General features: G+C 46.3%; 2 long non-coding RNA genes across 2 annotated transcripts in view; both read right to left on the bottom strand.

Annotated features, from left to right (window-relative positions):
* The window catches only part of LOC141080497 (uncharacterized), a 75,932-nt gene extending 63,095 nt beyond the window's left edge, over positions 1-12,837 (bottom strand). Inside the window, exon 1 of the long non-coding RNA XR_012228950.1 lies at positions 12,438-12,837. This is a non-coding gene — a long non-coding RNA (uncharacterized lncRNA). The remainder of the gene's footprint in view (positions 1-12,437) is intronic.
* Positions 12,838-13,529: 692 nt separating this feature from the next.
* On the bottom strand, positions 13,530-15,962 carry LOC141078150 (uncharacterized). Its single transcript, XR_012227668.1, has 3 exons — positions 15,723-15,962; positions 15,482-15,599; positions 13,530-14,956 (listed from the first exon to the last, which is right to left on the bottom strand). It is a non-coding gene; the product is annotated as an uncharacterized lncRNA (long non-coding RNA).
* Positions 15,963-21,183: the final 5,221 nt, after the last annotated feature.

Raw genomic sequence — 21,183 nt, 5'->3', positions numbered from 1 at the left:
GTTTATTTATGTTTTGTTGTGCCTGTACTGTGAAATGTGTGTACAAGCAATGTACAGCCATATGTTAATGTGTCCATGTATTGTGTATTCCTGTATATGTAGAGCAGGGAAAGTAAAAGGTTAATTTGGTGGGCGGAGCCAGCAGCCTCAAGGGAGCAGGAACCTCCTGCTTCCAGATCAGAGCCCAGCACATCTGCCCAGGCTGAGAGCCTTGCCAGACCCCAGGAGGGGAAAGGGTGCCGCCCCCAGACCTTTGGGCAGCGAAACGGGCACCAGGACTACGTAGGTACCCCATCGAAGGGACTTCAAGCATCTAGATTCCGGCATATGGATTACCTCCTCTTTCGGCCACCGTGGCTGTGGGTATGGCCGTGGACATCCTTAGGGAGAGAGCAGGAAGTTGATATTGCACTTTGTTCATGTCTTTCATTAAAACTGTTTCCCTGCTGGACTGCAGCTGTGTCTGGGGTTGCATCTGTCCTGTCCATTTCTGAACAAATTGCCAGGGTGTACACTGATGGTGGCTTAGTTGACTCAGCTGGGACTACCACCCCGGGCCACCTTGCTACATTTCCACAAAGTAAAATAATAGCACCTATACCCCTCCAGTCCTGGCGCCATTCCAGCAGGATCACTGAGGGGTTCCTCCAGGAACTGAGCAGTCAATGTATTTGATCCTAGCTGTTAACTTTAACTAACTCCTTTGATGCCTCAACCTATAGTAACAGTGGCATCTAGGTTGTTAAATAAAGGTAGGGGGCTTTCTTAATCAACCAACTCACACAATGGTCCCTACAGCTGCGATGGTAAATCATGCTTGGCAGAATCGTGTATATAGCACCATTGATTCCATGGTGCTGTACATGAGAAGGGGTTACATACAAACTACAGATATCACTTACAGGAAACAAACTAACAATGACAGACTGATACAGAGGGGAGAGGACCCTGCCCTTTCGGGCTTAAGGTACCGTCACACATAGCGACTTACCAGCGACCCCGACAACAATATCAACGTGTCAGGATCGCTGGTGAGCTGTCAAACAGACAGCTTCACCAGCAAAGCCGATCGCCCGGCATCCCTTAGAAACCCGATGTGTACCTTAGTTACCAGCTCCCTGCATCAGCGCGCTGGTAACTAAGGTATACAGAGGGTTTCTAGGCACCGAACGGTGCTTAGAAACCCTGCGTTTACCTTAGTTACCAGCTGATCGGTCGTCTCCCGCCTGTCACACGCAGCGATGCGTGAGGGCCAGCGGGAGACCAGCGATCTAAGAAATGTCCAGGGCTTTCCAAGAGCGATCAGCTATACCGGCAGGTTATAGCTAGGTCGGGTAAGAAAGATCTGTGAGATGGAGGAAAGATGATGAGTTCAGATTTGTCCACATTGAGCTTGAGGAAGCGAGAGGAGAAAGAGGATATGGCTGGTAGACACTCTGGGATTCTGGACAGTGTCGTCTGGGCCAGAGAGGTAGCTCTGAGTATCATCAGCATAAAGGCGGTACTGGAATCCGTGGGACTTTAGCAGTTTCCCCAGACCAAGTGTATAGATTGAGAAGAGTAGGGGTCCTAAAACAGAGCCTTGTGGGACTCCAACATAGAGAGGGTGGGATGAGGAGGTGGTGTGGGAGACGCTGAATGTGCGGTTAGAAAGGTATGAGGAGATCCAAGATAGGGCAAGGTCTTTGATGCCGAAGGAGAGGATCTATAGTAGGAGGCAGTGGTCAACTGTGTCGAATGCAGAGGACAGGTCTTGAAGCAGGAGTATAGAGTATTGTCCATTTGATTTCGCTGTAAGTAGGGCGTTAGTAATTTTGGTCAGGGCTGTGTCAGTGGAGTGATGGGGTCGGAAACCAGATTGTAGATAGTCAAAGAGCAGATGATAGGTGGGAGGAAAGTTCAGCGTGGACGTGCTGCTCCAGGAGTGTGGAAGCGAATGGGAGCAACGATATTGGGCGATAGCTGGACATAGCGGTTGGGTCGAGGGTTGGCTGTTGTGAGTTCATTTTCCAGTCCACCAGTTGTGACTTCTCCTTCCAGGCTTTCTCTGGTGGTAACTGGAGGTAGTGAGGCTGATTTAATCAGTAGAGATCTGCCACCTGATAATGAGGATGACGATTGGACCTCAGGAATCTCAGACTGGATTTAAGACAGCCGACGCCCTATTCTGGTGCTGGCGATTCCTTCTGCTTGTCAGGTCTTGGTCTTCAGCTCTGTTCCAGTCATTTCAAGCTAAGTTTTTCTGCTAATTTTCACACTTGATTTTGTTGGTCTATTCAGTTTTTTGTGTGGTCAGCCAGCCCCGACTGGGGCTGTGCTGAATTTCCACTCTTATTTATCTGTATTTGCCAATTTGTTTTGTCCTTTATTAGATTGAAATATTCTGAGACAGAGCAAAAAGAGGCCAGAGTGCTGATATAGTGGGAGAAGTCTAGTGACATCAGGGTTAATTTTGCTATCAGAAGTGTTGGATATTATTTTTGTAGGGTTTTTGGCAGATTGCAGACAGTGTCTTTCCTTTCCTATTCTGTCTAGTTAGTTTGGGCCCCATCGTTTGCTCAGCCTACTTTCCTGCGTTTGTGCTTTCATCTTGTCTCACCGTCAATACATGTGTGGGGGCTGTCTTTCCTTTGGGGTCTGCTTTGGGGAAGTTAGTTTTCCCCTTTTCTTGCTTTAGACTTTAGTCCTCCGGCTGTGACGAAGCGTCTAGGATCATCGTTGGCACGCTCCACGGCTGCTGCTAGTTGATTGGTTAAGATCAGGGATCTGCAATCTGCATAGTTACCAACCTCTCTGGTTTTCTGTGACTTAGCTTGTTTAATCTTTTTCTCCTCGGTGACCCATTCATAACAGTTGGCTTTTTAAAGATAGGCGTGATTGTGGCATATTTGAAAGCAGAAGGAAAGGTACCGGACGTTATTGATAGGTTGAAAAGGTGGGTTAGGGATGGGATAAGTGTGGTGGTGAGGTTGGGGAGGAGGTGGGAGGGAATGGGGTCAAGTGCACAGGTAGTGAGGTGCGATTTGGAGAAGAGACAATTAAGCTCCCCTTCAGTGATGCTGGAGAGTGAGGTTATGGGGTTTGGGCATTGGTCTGGTATACAAAGGAGTTGTGGTGGTTGAACGATGAAGACTTGCCTTGTTTGGTCAATCTTATTTTCGAAGTGTGTTGTGAGTTCATTTTCCCCTCCGTCACTGAGGCCTGGTGAACTCCCTATTCTAGTGAAGGAAGGTAGTGAGCCTGATTATCAGGCACCTGGGACTAATGAAGACGATTGGCTGAGTGGAGTCACTGACTGGATTTAAGGCAGCCTACGCCCTTTCTGCCCTGCGGGTGATTTCTCTGTGGACTCTTGGACACCAGTCTGATTCCTGCTCTCCTAAAGCTAAGTTTTCTGTTTTGCCTTTTTGCATCTAAGATTTGCTTTTGTTTTTCTTGCTTTTTGGATTCTGCCACTCCCTGCTGGAGTGTGCAGTGTTCCGTGAGCTCTGTCTTCTGAAAGTACTGATTTAGTTTTTGAAGCTTAGTTGCTTCAGGGCCATTTTTATATCAGCTTGTTGGTTTTGTCTCTGATAGGGTTTTGGCAGATTGCAGACAGCAGCCTTCCTATCCGTTCTTATCTAGGTAGTTTTTGGGCCCCGTCTTTGCTCAGCCTGTCTTTCAGTCTGTGTAAGTGTTTTCATCTTGCTTCACCGTCATTATATGTGGGGGTCTGCTCTGGGGCAGTTAGATTTCCCCTTTCCTTCTTTAGGCCTATGTATCTCTCTGGCTGTGATCGAGGGGTCTAGGTCATCGTAAGAACCCCCCAAGGCTACTGCTAGTTGTGTTGATAGGTTCAGGGGTCTGCAATCTGATAGTTGCCAACTTCTCTGGTTTTCAGGACTTAGCTAGCATTTCTGTTTTTGCCTCCTATGGTGACTCAATCATAACAGAAGTGTGTGGCAAAGTCCTCGGCAGAGATGAGGGAGGTTGGAGGGGGCAGTGGTGGGCGGAGGAGGGAGTTAAAAGTTTTGAACAACTGTTTGGGATTGTAAGATAGGGAAGATACGAGGGTTGTGAAGTAGGCCTGTTTAGCAGAGGTGAGGGCAGATTTGAAAGCAAGTGTTGCCCGTTTGAATGCGGTGAAGTAGTCTTGCGAATTTGTTTTCTTCCAGCGCCACTATGCAATCCTGGACACTTGCCGGAGCTTTTTAGTGGTGCTATTGTGCCAGGGTTGTCTGTTGATACGTCGCATTCTGCCATGAACGAGAGGGGCAACCGCGTCAATAGCTGATGCGAGAGTGGCGTAGAAAGCAGTGGCAGTGTCTGTTGTGGAGTGAGACTATGGATGCCAGTGGTAGAATAGAGTCAGAGAGCGTGTGGGTGTCTAGGTGTGCAAAGTTTCTGCGGGTGTGCGCGTATTGCTGGATATGGGTGACAGGTGAGGACAGGGATGAGAAAGTGAGTAGATGGTGGTCAGATAGAGGGAGAGGGGAGGTGGTGAAGTTAGAAAGAGAGCAGAGGCGGGTGAAGACCAGGTCTAATGTGTGTCTGTGTGGGTGGCTGAGGAGGACCACTGAGTAAGTCCAAAGGATGAAGTAAGGGACAGGAGTTTGGAGGCTGCTGACTGAAGGGTATCAGTGGGGATGTTGAAGTCACCCATGATGAAAGTGGGGATGTCAGTTGAAAGAAAATGAAGAAGTCAGGTAGAGAATTGGTCAATGAAGGCAGTTGTCGGGCCTGAAGGTCGGTATATGACGGCCACTTGGCGGTTGGAGGGAGAGTAGATGTGGAGAGCGTGGACTTCAAAAGAGGGGACGATAAGGGAGGGAAGAGGTGGGATTGGGTTAAAGGTGCAGTTGGAAGAGAGGAAAAGACCCACTCCTAAAATAAAATGCTTCTTAAAAAAATAACATGCATCCCTTGATGTGGGCTAGGGAACTGAGATGGCAGATGATGGCTGTGTTATTTAGCGATCATCTGCCTCTAATAACGGAGGGAAGCTCCGACTGTGGCTGTTATCCTGTTAAATGCCGCTTTCATTTTGCGACGGCAGCATTTACAGCGAGTGCCCCGGCTAGGGACCGCACTGTTGGAACTGTCCATAATCACCCCCGCAATGCGATTGTGGGGTGCCAAATGGTTGCCATGACAACCTGGGGTCTGCTGAACACCCCAGTGCTAGTCATGATAGTAGTACTCCTTTGAACACCAGCCTGTGGAGAGTAGGAGACTGTGATTTTTCCTATATACACAAGCAGGGCTTCCACCAGGAATTTTAGCACCTGATAATGGTAACATTTTCAAGTTCCTTTGAGACTCCACCCCAAATCTGCCTCCACCCCATGAATCTTCCACTGTACCACCGCCCACTCTTGGGAAAATTCAACTTCTGCACCCTGTCCTCACCAATCACACATTATCTATTCCCATTGAACACCATATCACATACAAAGCCATCAGCTTTTGTTTTGGCGAAAAGTTTTTTTTTAAGCCTGCTACCACGACAAGGTAGACCCTTTTGGCAGGGCCCTACTCTACTCTAACCTATTAAACATTTCATAAAATATCCAATACTCTTTTTAGGTATAGTTTTTTTCTTTTTCTTTTAGGGAATGTCACATGCATTTTTTTTAAACTAATTAAAACCAGATTGTGATAATTTTTCTATAATTTGAATTTCTGATTGCAGATTATTGTATTCTGTTTTCTGTACATTTATGGAAGCTGCTCTCTTGCCTGTTTGGAGTTATGGACATTGGACATATGCATATATATATATCACAATACATTACAGGGGACTATTTATTTCCATGGGAGAGTTTTCTATACACATTCTCATATTTAGTGACATGCAGATATCATTGTGCAGGAAGGGGAAAGAGGTGAGCTGTGACACTACCTAATGTGAATGATGGATTCTGTTATCTCTCATTGCAATCCTTTCTTGTTATGATAATGAGGGGACTACTGAAAAGGGATCTCTTCTGGATGTGTCGGTCTATTAGAAAATCAGTTTCTGTTAATTTATTATTTTAGGATATAAGGGGTGACAAACTTTAAAGTAAATTCTTCCAAAACTTTAAACTAAGAGGCCTCGCCATTTTCTGGTTATTATTGACCAATGTGTTTGAGATGATGATAAGGCCCTTACTAATGCGGCCTTTCTTGAATTTCGGCACTAAATTTGAAATATGGGAAATCAAAATATAGCTGTGTAGAATTTCTGCACTAAGTAAAGTGCCTTTTCATCATGTCACAAACACATTGGGTAACAATAACGATAGTGATCGATGCCTTTAACCCAAACCATTTGTAACACATTCCCACTATACATTTTGCTAACTAAATATTTTTTTCATAAGAGTCATTTAGTTAAAGCTATTGGCTAAATTATGTAAAGTGCAAAATTATAGTGACAGTAACAAAACAAACAAAACAAGCAAACAAAAAACAAGAACGAGGTGTTTCGTTCCACTTTGCAGCACAGTTATTTTGACAGCTGAAAAAAAACCTGCATGCAACATTTTTCGGGCTGTCAAAATGAAGATCTCTGGACGGAATCGTCTCTATGTCAGTGTCTGGCTGGCGATTCCTCTTTTCACGCTAGCGCTAAACTAACGATCCAGCGCTGGCTTCTACTATAGAATCTAGTGATGGATCATAGCACTGGTGTGAAACTGGCCTTTCCTGAGCCGAGTTGAGTTGCAAGAAATCTAGCCTTGTTGGTTTTCTTGCGACTGCCGCAGAGATCTATTCACTTCAAAGGGATCCCTGCACCTCGGTAATACTAGCTGCGACCCGTGTTGCGCCACCGGTGTCGCCGTGTAGCCCCTGCCTAGCAGGATGTAGAGAGCTTTTCAGACAAATGCTTTACAGCAGCCACATAGGCCATACACACTGTAGACTGGAGGGACCCAACTGAATTGCATGGGAGAGTGATCTGTACAAAGGTCTGTAAGATAAGCTGTAACAATCATCTATTGTGAATAGTGGAGCCTGTGCTATGTATACACAATGCTGATATCTCTCATTCTAATCCTATCTGTAATAATATCAGATAAGTGCAGCAAACTGATTTGTCCAGACCAAGAAGTGGCATCAATTACTACATGTCCCAAAACCAGTGCGAAAGCTCCACGATTTTATGGGTTTTTTTGTTTATATATCGACACTGACCTGTAACATTAAAAACAACTTCAGCAAAAACACATTTTTTCCCTTTTTAGCCCCACACTAATTACGCCCCTACACAGCTCTATCGAAAGACAAAGATATGGATCTTGAGAGGTGGCGATGAAAAAAAGACAATTACCTATTTTTGATAAGGGGTGCAAGTAGTATAAAGTAAAAGTAAAAATTTTGTTATCACTATAATTGTACTGACCCAGAGAATATTGGAAAATTTATGTGAAAAATCAGTAACTGTATTGCTGTTTTTTCCAACCCCATCAGAAAGTTAATAAATTAATCTGCTATATATGTGTACCCCAAAGCGGTGGCATCAAAAACTAGAACGTGTCCTGCAATAAACAAGGCCCATACAGCTAAATCAATGATTATGAAGAAATCACTAAAGAAAATACTCAACCACCCCCTGAAATGAATGGAGCAGCTGGTCAGACATGTGTGAGGGCACTTCATTCATTTCAATGGGAGTTCCAGTTATTTCCAGAACTCCAAGTCAAATGACTTGAGTGTCTGCACACGTCTGAGAAACCGCTCCATTGATTTCAGGGGCCGGTTAGAGTTACGGGGCCCCTGTTCTCAGGATCAGTGGTTCTACTTCCGGGACCCCCCCACTGATCACAAGATTGGGGGCCCATAAATCTCATTGCACCCTGAAATGAGCGGAGCAGCTGATTAGGCATGTGTGCCGCAGCCCGATTGTAAGAGCCAGCTCACACGGCACATTTTCAAGCAGAATTTTGGTGTAGACAGGTCCATTCTCAGCACGGCTGCTGCTAAAACCCACTATTCTGCAATCCTCATCGCTGTCTCCCATAGACAAGAATAGGAGTCATGAAGGAAGCGGTCACTGTGGAAATTCTGCGGAATGTCGGAGTAGCTGTCTGCGCCAAACTTCTGCTTGAAGATCCGCCATGTGAACTGGCCCTAATAATTATGCTATATGTTGTGTGTAGAGGACTAGTATTAGGTTAATAGAATATCCCCTTTAAGACAGGCAACTGTACCGTATTGCAGGCAGACAGGCAGCAGTCAGTAGGATTGACTTTAGTAGTACTTAGGAGTTTGCAGGCAGGTAGCAGACAGAGACGATCTCTATCTTCCTACTGTACAAGCAGGGAGGGGGGCACAAGAAGAGTAGCGGGTCAGTGGGCCAACAGGTGGGCAAATGGGAGGGCGGATGAGGGAATGGGAGGTCGGTCAAGCGAGTGGGCAGACATGAACTGCAAGGGCCAGGGGTTTTTCGCAGCTTAGTAACAAAGGGCATCCCGTCATCATCTGATGTCAGACACGGCTGCCCCCCTCTCCTGCAGCCATACAATGTAAATAGCTGCGGGTGAGACTGCCTGGGACCCCGGTCACCTGCATTAAAAAAAAAAAAAATCCAGCCTCCTCCTCCCCTTAATACCTGGTCATCACACACCTTTTCCCAACACCCATGATAGCACTTTCATGAGTGTGAGGAAATCTTACTAACGGTAATGGTAAAAATGATCACAGACATGTGCAATAATGTTAGTTTAAAAAAAAAAAATCCGGCCTCCTCCTCCTCTTAACCCCTTCACTACCAAGGGTGGTTTGCACGTTAACTCCCGTGGCAATTTTTTCAATTCTGACCACTGTCCCTTTATGAGGTAATAACTCTGAAACGCTTCCATGGATCCCGATGATTCTGACATTGTTTTCTCGTGACATATTGTACTTCATGTTAGTGGTAAAATTTCATTCAAATAACTCGCGTTTATTTGTGAAAAAAAACGGAAATTTGGCGAAAATTTTTAAAATTTCGCAATATTCCAAATTTGAATTTTTATGCCCTTAAATCACAGATATGGCACACAAAAAACTTTATACTTTATAAGTAACATTTCCCACATGTTTACTTTACATCAGCACAATTTTGGAGCCAAAATTTTTTTTTTGTTAGGAAGTTATAAGGGTTAAAAATTGACCAGCGAGTTCTCATTTTTACAACACCATTTTATTTTTACGGACCACATCACATTTGAAGCCACTTTGCAGGGTGTATATAATAGAAAATACCCAAAAGTGACACCATTCTAAAAACTGCACCCCTTAAGGTGCTCAAAACCACATACAAGAAGTTTATTAACCCTTTAGGTGCGTCACAGGAATTTTTTGAATATTTTAAAAAAAAATTAACATTTAACTTTTTTTCACCAAAAAAATATTTCAGGTTCAATTTTTTTTATTTTACCAAGGGTAACGGGAGAAATTGGACTGCAAAAGTTATTGTGCAATTTGTCTTGAGTACGCTGATACCCGATATGTGGGGGGGAATCACTGTTTCGGCGCATGGCAGAGCTCAGAAGGGAAGGAGCGCCGTTTGACTTTTTCAATGCAAAAGTGGCTGGAATTCAGATCGGACGCCATGTCGCGTTTGGAGAGCCCCTGATGTGCCTAAACAGTGGAAACCCCCCACAAGTGACCCCATTTTGGAAACTAGACCCCCCAAGGAACTTATCTAGATATGTGGTGAGAACTTTGAACCCACAAGGGCTTCACAGAAGTTTATAACGTACAGCGGTACAATTAAAAAATCATATTTTTTCCACAAAAATGATCTTTTCACCCCCAATTTTCATTTTACCAAGGGTAACAGGACCCTAAAAGTTATTGTGCAATTTGTCCTGAGTACGCTGATACCCCACATGTGGGAGTAAACCACTATTTGGGCGCAAGGCAGGGCTCGGAAGGGAAGGAGCGCCATTTGACGTTTTTGGCTGGAATTGAGATCGGACACCATGTCGCGATTGGAAAGCCCCTGATGTACCAAAACAGTGGAAACCCCCACAAATGACACCATTTTGGAAACTAGACCCCCAAGGAACTTATCTAGATGTGTGGTGAGAACTTTGAACCCCTCAGTGCTTCACAGAAGTTTATAATGCCTGGGCGTGAAAATAAAAAAATTGTATTTTTTCCACAAACATGATCTTTTAGTCACCAACTTTTTTTTTTCCCAATGGTACCAGGAGAAATTGGACCCCAAAAGTTGTTGTCCAATTTGTCCTAAGTACGCTGACACTCCATATGTGGGAGAAAACTACTGTATGGGCACATGTCGGGGCTCGGAAGGGAAGTAGTGACGTTTTGGAATGCAGACTTTGATGGAATGGTCTGCGGGTGTCATGTTGCTTTTGGAGAGCCACTGATGTACCTAAACTATTGAAACTCCCCACAAGTGACCCCATTTTGGAAACTAGACCCCCCATGGAACTTATCTATATGTGTGGTGAGCACTTTGAACCCCCAAGTGCTTCACAGAAGTTTATAACGCCCGGGCGTGAAAATAAAAAAATCATTGTTTTCCACAAAAATGATATATTTTTGCCCACAATTTTTTATTTTCCTAAGGGTAACAGGAGAAATTGGACCCCAAAAGTTGTTTTGCAATTTGTCCTGAGTAGGCTGATACCCCATATGTGGGGGTAAAACACTGTTTGGGCGCATGGCAGAGTTTGGAAGGAGCACCATTAGACTTTTTCAACACAGAATTGGCCGGAATTGAGATCAGACACCATGTTGCATTTGGAGAGCACCTGATGTGCCCAAACAGTGGAAACCCCTAATTCTAACTCCAACCCTAACCCCAACACACCCCTAACCCTAATCCTAGCCCTAATCCTAGCCCTAATCCTAACCCTAGCCCTAACCCTAGCCCTAATGGGAAAATGGAAATAAATAAATTTTCTTTTAATTTTATTATTTTTCCCTAACTAAGGGGGTGATAACGGGGGGTTTGATTTACTATTTACGGCGGTTTTTATGTTTGGCGGCTGTCACACGCTAAAAGACACTTTTTAATTGTAAAAATAGTTTTTGCATCACCACATATTGAGAGCTATAATTTTTCCATATTTTGACCCACCGAGTCATGTGAGGTCTTATTTTTTGCGGGACGAGTTGACGTTTTTATTGGTACCATTTTCGGGCACGTGACATTTTTTGATCGCTTTTTATTTTGTTTTTTGGGACGCAGAATTTACAAAAACCAGCGTTTCATGAATTTTTTTTGGGTGGTGCATTTACGCCGTTCCGGATGCGGTAAAATTTATAAGGCGGTTTTATTCTTTGGGTCAGTACGGTTACAGCGACACCTCATTTAGGTCTTTTTTTATGTTTTGGTGCTTTTATGCTATGAAAGCAATTTTATATAAAAAATAATTATTTTTGCATCACTTTATTCTGCGAGCTATAACTTTTTTATTTTTTCGCTGATGATGCTGTGTGGCAGCTCGTTTTTTGCGGGACAAGATGACATTTTCAGCGGTACCATGGATATTTATATGTGTCTTTTTGATCGCGCGTTATTGCACTTTTTGTTCGGCGGTATGATAATAAATCATTATTTTTTGCTTCGTTTTTTATTTTTATTTTTTAAGGGGTTCGCTTAAGGGGTTAACTATTGGGACAGTTTTATAGGGCGGGTCGTTACGGACGCGGCGATACCAAATATATGTACTTTTATTGTTTTGGTTTTTTTTATTTCCAAAAAATCAATTTATTGGGGAATATTTTTTTTTTTTTTTTAATTTATTTAGCGATTTTTTTAAAATTTTTACACTTTTTTTTTTTTTTAATTTTTTTTACTTTATTACAATGTCCCAGGGGGGACATAACTGTCCTGTGACAGATCGCTGATCTGTCACATCACAGATCACTGTGACAGATCAGCGATCTGTCACAGGCAGTCCAGAAGGCATCCTCATGCCTGCGCTTTGCAGGCACTGAGGAAGCCAGCTTCCTGCAGGCCCTCGGAGGTCCCCGCCGCCATATTGGATCCGGGGACCTGCAGGAAAGGAGCCTCCGCAGCAGCGCTGCACATGGGGGGCTCAGGGAAGCACGGAGGGAGCCCCCTCCCTGCCGATGCTTCCCTTTAACCCCCGGTACACCGCGATCGTGTTTGATCACGGTGTGCAAGGGGTTAACATGTCGGGGGCGGTTCGTTCAGCTGACACCCGGCCGCGATCAGCGGCGCTCACCACATGGGTGCCGCTGATCGCTGTGACGTAATGTTCCGTCCATGGAAATTAGGTCCAGGGTCACATGGACGGAATATTACGTCCAATGTAGGTAAGGGGTTAATAGCCAGCCATCGCACACCATGTTATTTCTTCTTAGCCCAAGGCAGCACCGAAAGCTAGAGCTGTCATGAGCAAGAGGAAATCCAATTACCGGTTAGTGTAAAAAGTTCTCCACATGCCTATGGTTACAGTGAAGCCAGACGTTGGGGCGCTTATACTTACTGCCAGTGTATGATCAAATTGTCTAGCTTCTCCATCTTTGGGGTCCATCGGTATTGTGTCCATGGTCAACTTCAATCCAGCAGTGTTTCCAGTAATGTCCAATCTTCTGTTCTTCAAGGTCTTCTGGAGGCTCAGAAGGAGAGCTCACTCTGGTGATTAAGGAGCTGGTGTCTTCAGGGCCGGCTCCAGGTTTTTCAGGGCCCCGGGCGAAAGAGTCTGTGGGCCCCCCTTTAACACATACCACATGGCATCTGTGGTGCAGGCCAAAAACGGACTTGTCTCCGTGTGGATCACACGGACACGCATGTGATCCACATGGACACACGCTCTATGGCAAAACACGTTCATGTGAAAGAGGCTATTGATTAGTAGTGTGCGTATGAAACAAAGATGATAAAGAAAGAACAGACAGACAGAGAGAGAGGAAAGAGAGAAAGGAAGAACAGAAAGAAAGAAAGAGGGGAAAGAAAACAGAGAAAGGACAGAAAGAAGAACAGAGAGAGAGAAAGAAAGATTAGAGAGAAAGAAAGATTATAGAGAGAAACAAAGAGTGGACAGAAAAAAAAGAACAAAGAGAGAAAAAAGAACAGAGAGAGAAAAAAGAACAGAGCGGTAGAGAGAAAGAAAGAGGGGAAGGAACAGAGAGAGAAAGAAAGAGGGGAAAGAAAGAAAGAACAGAGAGAGAATGAAAGAAAGAAAAGAGAAAGAACAGAGAAAGAAAAAGAGGGGAAAGAAAGAACAGAGAAAGAACAGAGAGAAAGGAAGAACAGAGAGAGAGAAAGATTAGAGAGAGAAAGAAAGTGGACAGAAAAAAAGTACAGAGAGAAAAAAGTACAGAGAGGTATAGAGAAAGAAAGAGGGGAAGGAACAGACAGAGAAAGAAAGAGGGGAAAGAAAGAAAAGCGAAAAAGAGGAAAGAGAGGGAGAAAGAACAGAGAAAGAAAAAGAGGTGAAAGAAAGAATAGAGAAAGAGAGGAAAGAAAGAACAGAGAAGGGAAAGAAAAAGAAAGAAAGAACAGAGAAGGAGGAAGAAAGAACAGAAAAAAGAACAGAGAGAAAAAGAAAGAGGAAAGAAAGAACATAGAGGGAGAGAAAATAAAGAAGGGAAGACACAGTGAAAGAAAGAAAGAAAGAGGGGAAAGAAAGAACAGAGAGAGAGAGAGAAAAAGGAAAGAAAGAAAGAAAGAACGGAGAGAGAAAGCACAGAGAAAGAAAGAAAGAGGGGAAAGAAAGAGAACAGAGAGAGAAAGGAAAAAAAAGATTAGAGAGAAAGAACAGAGAGAGAGAAAGAAAGATTCTATAAAGATACTATAGCAGCCCGGCTCCCATTGTAGTGCTCACCTGAGCCTCCAGATGCAGGACATATCATGATCCGCTCACATGGTAGGCATCCCCGATTCCAAGGCGATCACGCTGTCGGAGGAGGACACGATGATGGGTCTGAAGCATTCCCTGAAGTGCCTCCATGGTTCCATCACAATCTCCTCCCGAAATTACCTCGTTTCCGGTGAGCTTCCAGCACGTCACTTCCAGTAGAACGTCACGTAAGAGTTTTAAAGTGCTCCTTGGGGCTCCGCCGTGTACTCCTGTGTCCATGGGAAAAATAGCTGGGGCAGTCTCTCTCTCAAAATCGGGACGGTCCGGCTGGATCTGGGACAGTTGGGAGGTATGAATGCTCCCCACCATACACACAAGGCTCTGCACACCTCATACACACACGGTTACGGTTTGTATACCCTGTACACACACGGCTCCGATCTGTACACCTTGTATACACACGGCTCCGCTCCATACACACACGTCTTCACTCTACACCCGCGTCTCTGCTCCGTACACACAGGGCTCCATTCCGTACACCTCGGACACACGAGGCTCCGCTCCGTACACCCACGGCTCCGCTCCGTACACCTCGTACACATGGGCTCTGCTCCGTACACCTCATACACATGGGCTCCGCTCCGTACACCTCGTACACATGGGCTCCGCTCCGTACACCTCGGACACATGGGCTCCGCTCCGTACACACACAGCTCTGCTACATCCACACTGTAAACCCCTCCTGACCCCACACGTAAACTTCACCTCATCCAGCACAATGACAACCAGCACAGACAGCACAGTCCTGCACTGAGGCTCCTGATCATGTGACCCCTGACTCCTCCCCTCCTGTGACCTCATCACAGGTCCTGTGTGCACAGAGAATCCCATTCCCAGCGATGTCATTGCTGGGATTCATCAGCGCTGCGGTGGTCGGTGCATGGGGGGGGCGTGGCGGCGACCGTTGGGAGCTATGTACGGAATCCCAGACAGCAAGAGTGGGCCCCCAGTCTCGCCAGGGCCCCGGCACTTGCCTGGGTGCTGACGCCGGCCCTGGGTGTCTTGTCAAGGGTTTCCACGTTGACAAAATAAAAACCCTTGAACATGGCCTGGTCCTTTGCTGATAGAGGAAACTTTTTGGCATCTACCGCTTCTAATTTCTCCAGATGGTATGGTCGAGAACGGTGATGAGCTTTATTTGGCTGTAAAACACCAAAAAAATGAATTATAACATTAGGATTATGTCCTTTTATCAAAGTCAATATTTTAAATTGAACTAAAATTACCAAAATTTGAAATCTTCTGGAGAAGGATGAAATCCACATTAACTTGCATACAGCTAAAGTGAAATGATCTGAACCATCAGACCAGGACAGCAGCCCTAGATGATGTTCAATTTCCAATGCTAGTGTCAGCGGTAAGTAAAACTCAACAGAAAGTCAACACCAAAAAATTATAGAAATAACTATCAGCTTTCAATTAGTGTTCTCTAACCATCAGTGATTTCCCTATAGGCAGGGGTAACACTTGCGAGAAACTCGCATCTCAATACCCGGCAGCGGGACCAGAGCTCTCAGATGGTTAGAAATACATGCAGTCACACACTCCTGTCCCGAGTGCCGGCGGCAGTGCCGGGTATTGAGATGAGAGACTCGTGATAGTTTCTTGCAAGTGTGACCCTGGCCATACAGTGATGATGGTGCAATGTCATCTGGATATATACTTACTACAGGGATGTGTGGTTTAGGCACTTTCAGGGCTTCCGCAGTCAATACACTGAAAAAACATGTGCTCTCTGATGTTACCATGGACTCCTAAGCGTCTGACAGGATCTTTCTCAAGGAGCTAAAAATGATAAAGTAAAACCCATGAATGTAAACAGTAGAGGCAATAAAACTTTCTTGCAATACCACCATTTAAATGAATACTGTAGAAGCCATAGTACTAATAACTTGGAGTTATACTGACCTGTTTAATGATGTCATCAATGCCGGAGGATGCCTCATCGAGTGTCAGATGGTAAGTACACTAACTGGTAACCATATATTTTAAGATGATCCCAAAAGAATACCAGTCTACTCTGGCGTTATACTCCTTGCCAGGAAAAATCTATCAATGAATAGAGAACAAAAAATCAAAATGTCAACATGCTCATGGTCTATAATTTTTGTGAAAACTAAATGGGAAAGTACTATTGCTTGCACCTCAGGAGCCATGTAGCCTGGTGTTCCAGTGTAGTCGGTGGCTGTCCGGTCTCCATGCATGTTGTCAATTGCGACACCGAAATCTGTGATCTTAAAGTGGCCCGTTTCAGCCACCAAGATGTTCTCGGGCTTGAGGCCTCTGTGAATGATGCCCTTGGAGTGGAGGTACTGGATTCCACAGACCAGTTCAGCAGCATAGAATCTGACAAAAAGACATGAATGAGTGTTCCCCAGAACCCCAAAGGCATGTAATACAACACCGAAGTGAACAGAACCAATCCTATACAGCTATATACAATTAGGATGAGGTTTGTAGGTATCATAAAAAGTACCTTGCACTGGGGATGTCAAGCCGCCCCTTCATCAGTAGAAAGGTGTCCCCGCAGCTCATATATTCCAGATCAAGTAGCACATAGCGCTGTAGCACAGAAAGACAGTTCCCTGAAAAATCCCCACAGGAAAATTGCCCACAGGAAATAGGGATTTTTGTGTACTCACCGTAAAATCCTTTTCTCCGAGCCAACTTTTTTCTAAGTTAACTCCTCCTCTGCAGTATACACCCTCTCGCTGGCTGGGAATTCCCCAGTTCGGTGAAAAAAGCAGTAGGAGCATTAAACGAATGACAATCATAACTCTGTCAAAACCTAAAGATGCTACAGTGAGCCAATAGGCCAAACAGGGTGGGTGCTGTGTCCTCCAATGATTGGCTCGGAGAAAAGGATTTTACGGCGAGTACACAAAAATCCCTATTTCTCCTACGCCACATTGGGGGGACACAGACAGTGGGATGTCCTAAAGCAGTCCCTGGGTGGGGAACATACAATTGCTAATACTCCCATGTACCACTGATTCAATACTGTGGTACTGCCGATTGCAGAATGCGTCTGGCAAGAGCTGCATCCGCAGGGGCTTGAGAATGAAATTAGGCAATGTTTGTAAAGGTATGCAAGCTGGACCAAGTCGCAGCCTTGCGAACAGGCCTGAGAATGAATTTGGTAATGTTTTGTAAATGTATGCAGGCTGGACTAAGACCTGTTCTTCCAACGCTTGGTGCCGAATGGCCCTGAGCGAATAGAATGCGCCTTAATCCCTGCTGGGAAAGGTGTGTCCTGGACACGGTAGGATTCCTGAATAGCCAATCAAATGCCCTGGCTAGCGTGGTTTTTGAAGCGGCTAGAACCTTCCTATGCCCCTCTGGAAGTATGACCAGGGCATCTGACTTGCGGAAAGGAGCCGTCCGCGAGATGTACCGTCTCAGAGCTGTAACCACATCCAGGGTGTGCAGGGCCTTCTCAATACGATGGACCGGTGCCGGACTAAAGGAGGGCAAAACAATTTCCTCATAGAGATGGAGAGAGGATACGACTTAGGGCAGGAAGGACAGGGACGTCCTGAGAACTGCCTTGTGCTGATGAAAAAATTCAGGAACTGGTGACAGCAGGACAGGGCCGCCAATTCCAAAACTCGTCTGATTGACGAAATTGCCACTAGAAAGACCACTTTCCAAGAGAGAATAGTTAGTGGTACGTCCTGCAATGGTTCAAAAGGAGCCTCCTGTAAGGCTCCGAGAACCAAGTTAAGGTCCCATGATTCGAATGGCCTTTTATAGAGAGGCGCTACATGAGAAACTCCGTGAATGAACGTCTTGACCTGAAGTTTGGTGGAAATTTTGCTTTGGAATAGCACTGACAAGGCTGAAATTTGGCCCTTGAGCGAGCTAAGCGCGAGGCCTGACTTTAATCCTGACTGAAGGAATTCCAATATGGCAGGAATGGAAAAACACTAGAGGGGATTGACCCTGATCCTTGCACCACGAAAAGAAGATTTTCCAGGTGCGGTGATAAATGCGCATGGACACGGGCTTCCTAGCACTAATCATGGTGGAAATCACGTCGTGAGAAAACCCAGCCTGTGTTAGAATCCAGGATTCAACGGCCACGCCGTCAAAGTCAGGGCCCCGGAGTTCCGGTGGTAAATCGGACACAGAGAGTAGATCCATGCGATCTGGAAGTCGCCAAGGGATGTCGGCGATTAGTTGTACTAGTTTTGCGTACCATGCCTGGCGCGGCCAATCTGGGGCGACTAGAATCACTGGTACTCCCTCTGCTCTGATCTTCGTGATGAACCTCGGGAGCAAGGGGACAGGGGGAGAGATGTACGGGAGCCGGAACTGGTGTCACGGCAGAAGTAGGACGTCCGCTCCGATGGCGCATGGATCACACGGTCGGGCAATGAATCGAGGAGCCTTGTTCTTTAGCCTTGAGGCCATGAGATCCACATTTGGAGTGCCCCAACGACGGCAAATCTGCTGAAAACCTTCCAGATGAAGAGACCACTCTCCCGAGGCAAGGGTTTGGCGACTGTGAAAGTCTGCCGCCTAATTCTCTATGTTCAGGATGTGGATCGCTGAGATGGGCGAACGGTTGGTCTCGGCCCAATGGAGGATGTGCCTCACTTCATGCATGGCCATCCTGCTCCGAGTACCCCCCTGACGGTTTATATACGCTACAGCTGTGGCGTTGTCAGATTGGATCCTGATGGGGAGACCTGCGAGGAGATGGTGGAAACTCAGTAGAGCTAATCTGATTGCTCGTATCTTCAAGACGTTGATGGGGAGACGTGACTCCCGAATTGACCAACGACCCTGTGCCGTGTGGTGATGAAACACCGCACCCCAGAAGACTTGCGTCGGTTGTCACCACCAACCATTGTACTGGGAGAAAAGACCTCCCTTGACTCAGGGAGGATTTCAGTGTTCACCACTTGAGGGCTTGTCTGATCTGCAGGGACAGAAGGCACCGATGGGCCAGGGAAGACGGGTTTTTGTCCCATGTCAACTGCAAGGCTTGTTGCAAAGGGCAGAGATGGAATTGTGCGAATGGCACCGCTTCCATTGCTGCCACCACCTTTCCGAGAACTCTCATGCTGAGATGAATAGAATGAGAGACCGGATGGGAAAGAGTCCACGCTGCCTGTTGCAAAGCTCGGGCCTTCTCTGGAGGGAGAATGACCAACCCGCGGGAAATGTCCAAGACCATTCCCAAAAGGGAAATCTGCTGGACCGGTGTTGGGGAAGACTTTTCGAAGTTTATCTTCGGACCCCGGTGAGAAATTGTATTTACTGTGATATCCACGGATTTCTTGCAGGCTGGAAGGGATGGACCCTTGATTAGCAGGTCGTCCAGATACTGCAGTACTACTACTCCCCGAGCGTGGAGAATGGCCATGACAGCCGCCATGGCCTTGGTATAGACCCTGGGGGCGGTGGCGAGACCGAAGGGCAAGGCAATGAACTAGAAGTGTTCTTCTCGAATTGCAAAATGCAGGAACTGCTGAATGATAGGGGCTCTCCCCTTTTGCATGAAGGCGACACCGACAGGAGGAATTCCATTCGGAATCGCCGTACTTTGACAAACTGATTTAACAGCCTGAGGTCCTGTATGGACCGCATCGTTCCTTCCTTCTTTGGAACCACAAAGAAAGGTATGAATAAAAAACTGCTGAACCATTGAGAATGACAGCAGACGGCCGCCTACTTTGTTGGTGTCTGCCGGATACCACAACAAGTCATTGAGTAGAGGATCTATGGGATCTCCTTCCTTAGATCCAGATGCTGTCGGCCTGGGTTTCCAAGACCGGTTAGGTCTGTGAGAGACCTGGAACCTCTGTCTCCACGTGGGGACCGACCTGATCTGGAAGAGAAGGTTGTGGAGGACCAGCTGGAGCTGTTGCGAAAAAGGTCGAAAAACGAGTCGGCTGTTGATTCCGAAAACGGCTGGGCAGCCCCTTGTTGGGGAAGAAACCTACTCCTACCCCCCCGGAAGTGTCAAGAATGAGCTGGTCTAGTTTCTTCTTCAAACAGGCGACCAGTTTGATATGGCAGAGAAGACTTTAATCACTTGGAGGTGGAATCTGCCCGCCAGTCGCGTAGCCATAGGGCTCTTCTGCTGGAGACTGCATTAGCGGTTGCCATTAGCAGCACAATTAGCGGCATCTAAAGAGGCATCTACTGCAAAATTCCCTGCAAGAATTATCTGCTTGGAAGGCAGTAATTAAGACTTTTGCCCAAGTGGCCATGCCTTAGCCACTGAAGTCGCCGCGAAAGATGGGAAAAATGCCACGCCTGAAGCTCCAAAACCTGAACTGGCGAGGTAGCCAGTTTGACGATGGGAGGGATTTCTGACTGAAGAGCCCTCAGAAACGGATCGAAGCATTTTAGGAGCAAGGCACAATACAGGAGAATCCGCCGAGGGGGACTGTAACCAATCTGTCACGGTCACGTGTGTCTGGACGCAGCGACTACCGCAAGGCAAACCCATATGACACACGTGACCCAATGTCACGTGCCCCATCCTGAGTGACATGGCCAGCAGGCCGGTAACATACAACAGGACGTGGCACGTGTGAATTGTCCTATGTGACGCGGCCCGCAGGCCGGTAACTAATACAATAAGACATAGGAGAAAAGGGAAAAACCTGGGTAACTAACAATGGTGGGCCCTGTGATAGGGAATAGGGACGTGGAGACCTCCTGTACTCCCCTGAGCCAGTGTCCCTGCACTCCTAACGTTCCCTATGCCGGTTCCGCACCAGGCGACGCACAGGAACCTCAAAACCCTGACTCGCCCTGCACCTAAACCCTCACTAGGGAATTGGTCGGTGCGGAAACTAATCCCACCACTGCACTAAATACACATGAGGAAAAGTGACAAAACAGGGAAACACCACTTAGCTTTGCTCTGTTGCGTGCGCTCCTAGCAACAGAGCCCACCACCTGCTTGCATCTTTTCCTCCACCATGTCCGATATCGGAGTCCAGCGTTTCTGCCAAAAAGTCCAGCATGCTTGAGTCCAGCTTTCAGCAACCAAGTCCAGCATGCTGAGTGCAACTCTCACCATAGTCGCCACTCCACCAAGTCATGCAAGCACTTCCTGCTGACACCATAAACTGCGACTCCACCACGCCATGCCAGCCCTTCTTGCAGACACCAACGTTAGACTCCACCAATCCATGCCAGCACTCCCTGCAGACTCCATAGCTGCCACTCGACCCCTCTGGCTGGGCTGCCCAGGGCTCTTGTTCAGCTCCTTCACCACCCAGGCTTGCTTGAAACTGAAGACCTTACAATATCACCAACAGTGATTAAACACACCTGACACTCTTTTATAGAGCGTCACACCTATCTTATAATTACGTGCACATTAACCAAAGAACTAGAGTGCGAT

The sequence above is a fragment of the Dendrobates tinctorius genome, unplaced genomic scaffold, assembly GCF_039654945.1.
Source record: "Dendrobates tinctorius isolate UK_male_01 unplaced genomic scaffold, ASM3965494v1 ptg000016l, whole genome shotgun sequence".
Taxonomy (NCBI): Eukaryota; Metazoa; Chordata; class Amphibia; order Anura; family Dendrobatidae; genus Dendrobates; species Dendrobates tinctorius.
Note: the sequence above shows the minus strand (reverse complement) of the source record. Positions and strands in the feature narration are given on the sequence as shown.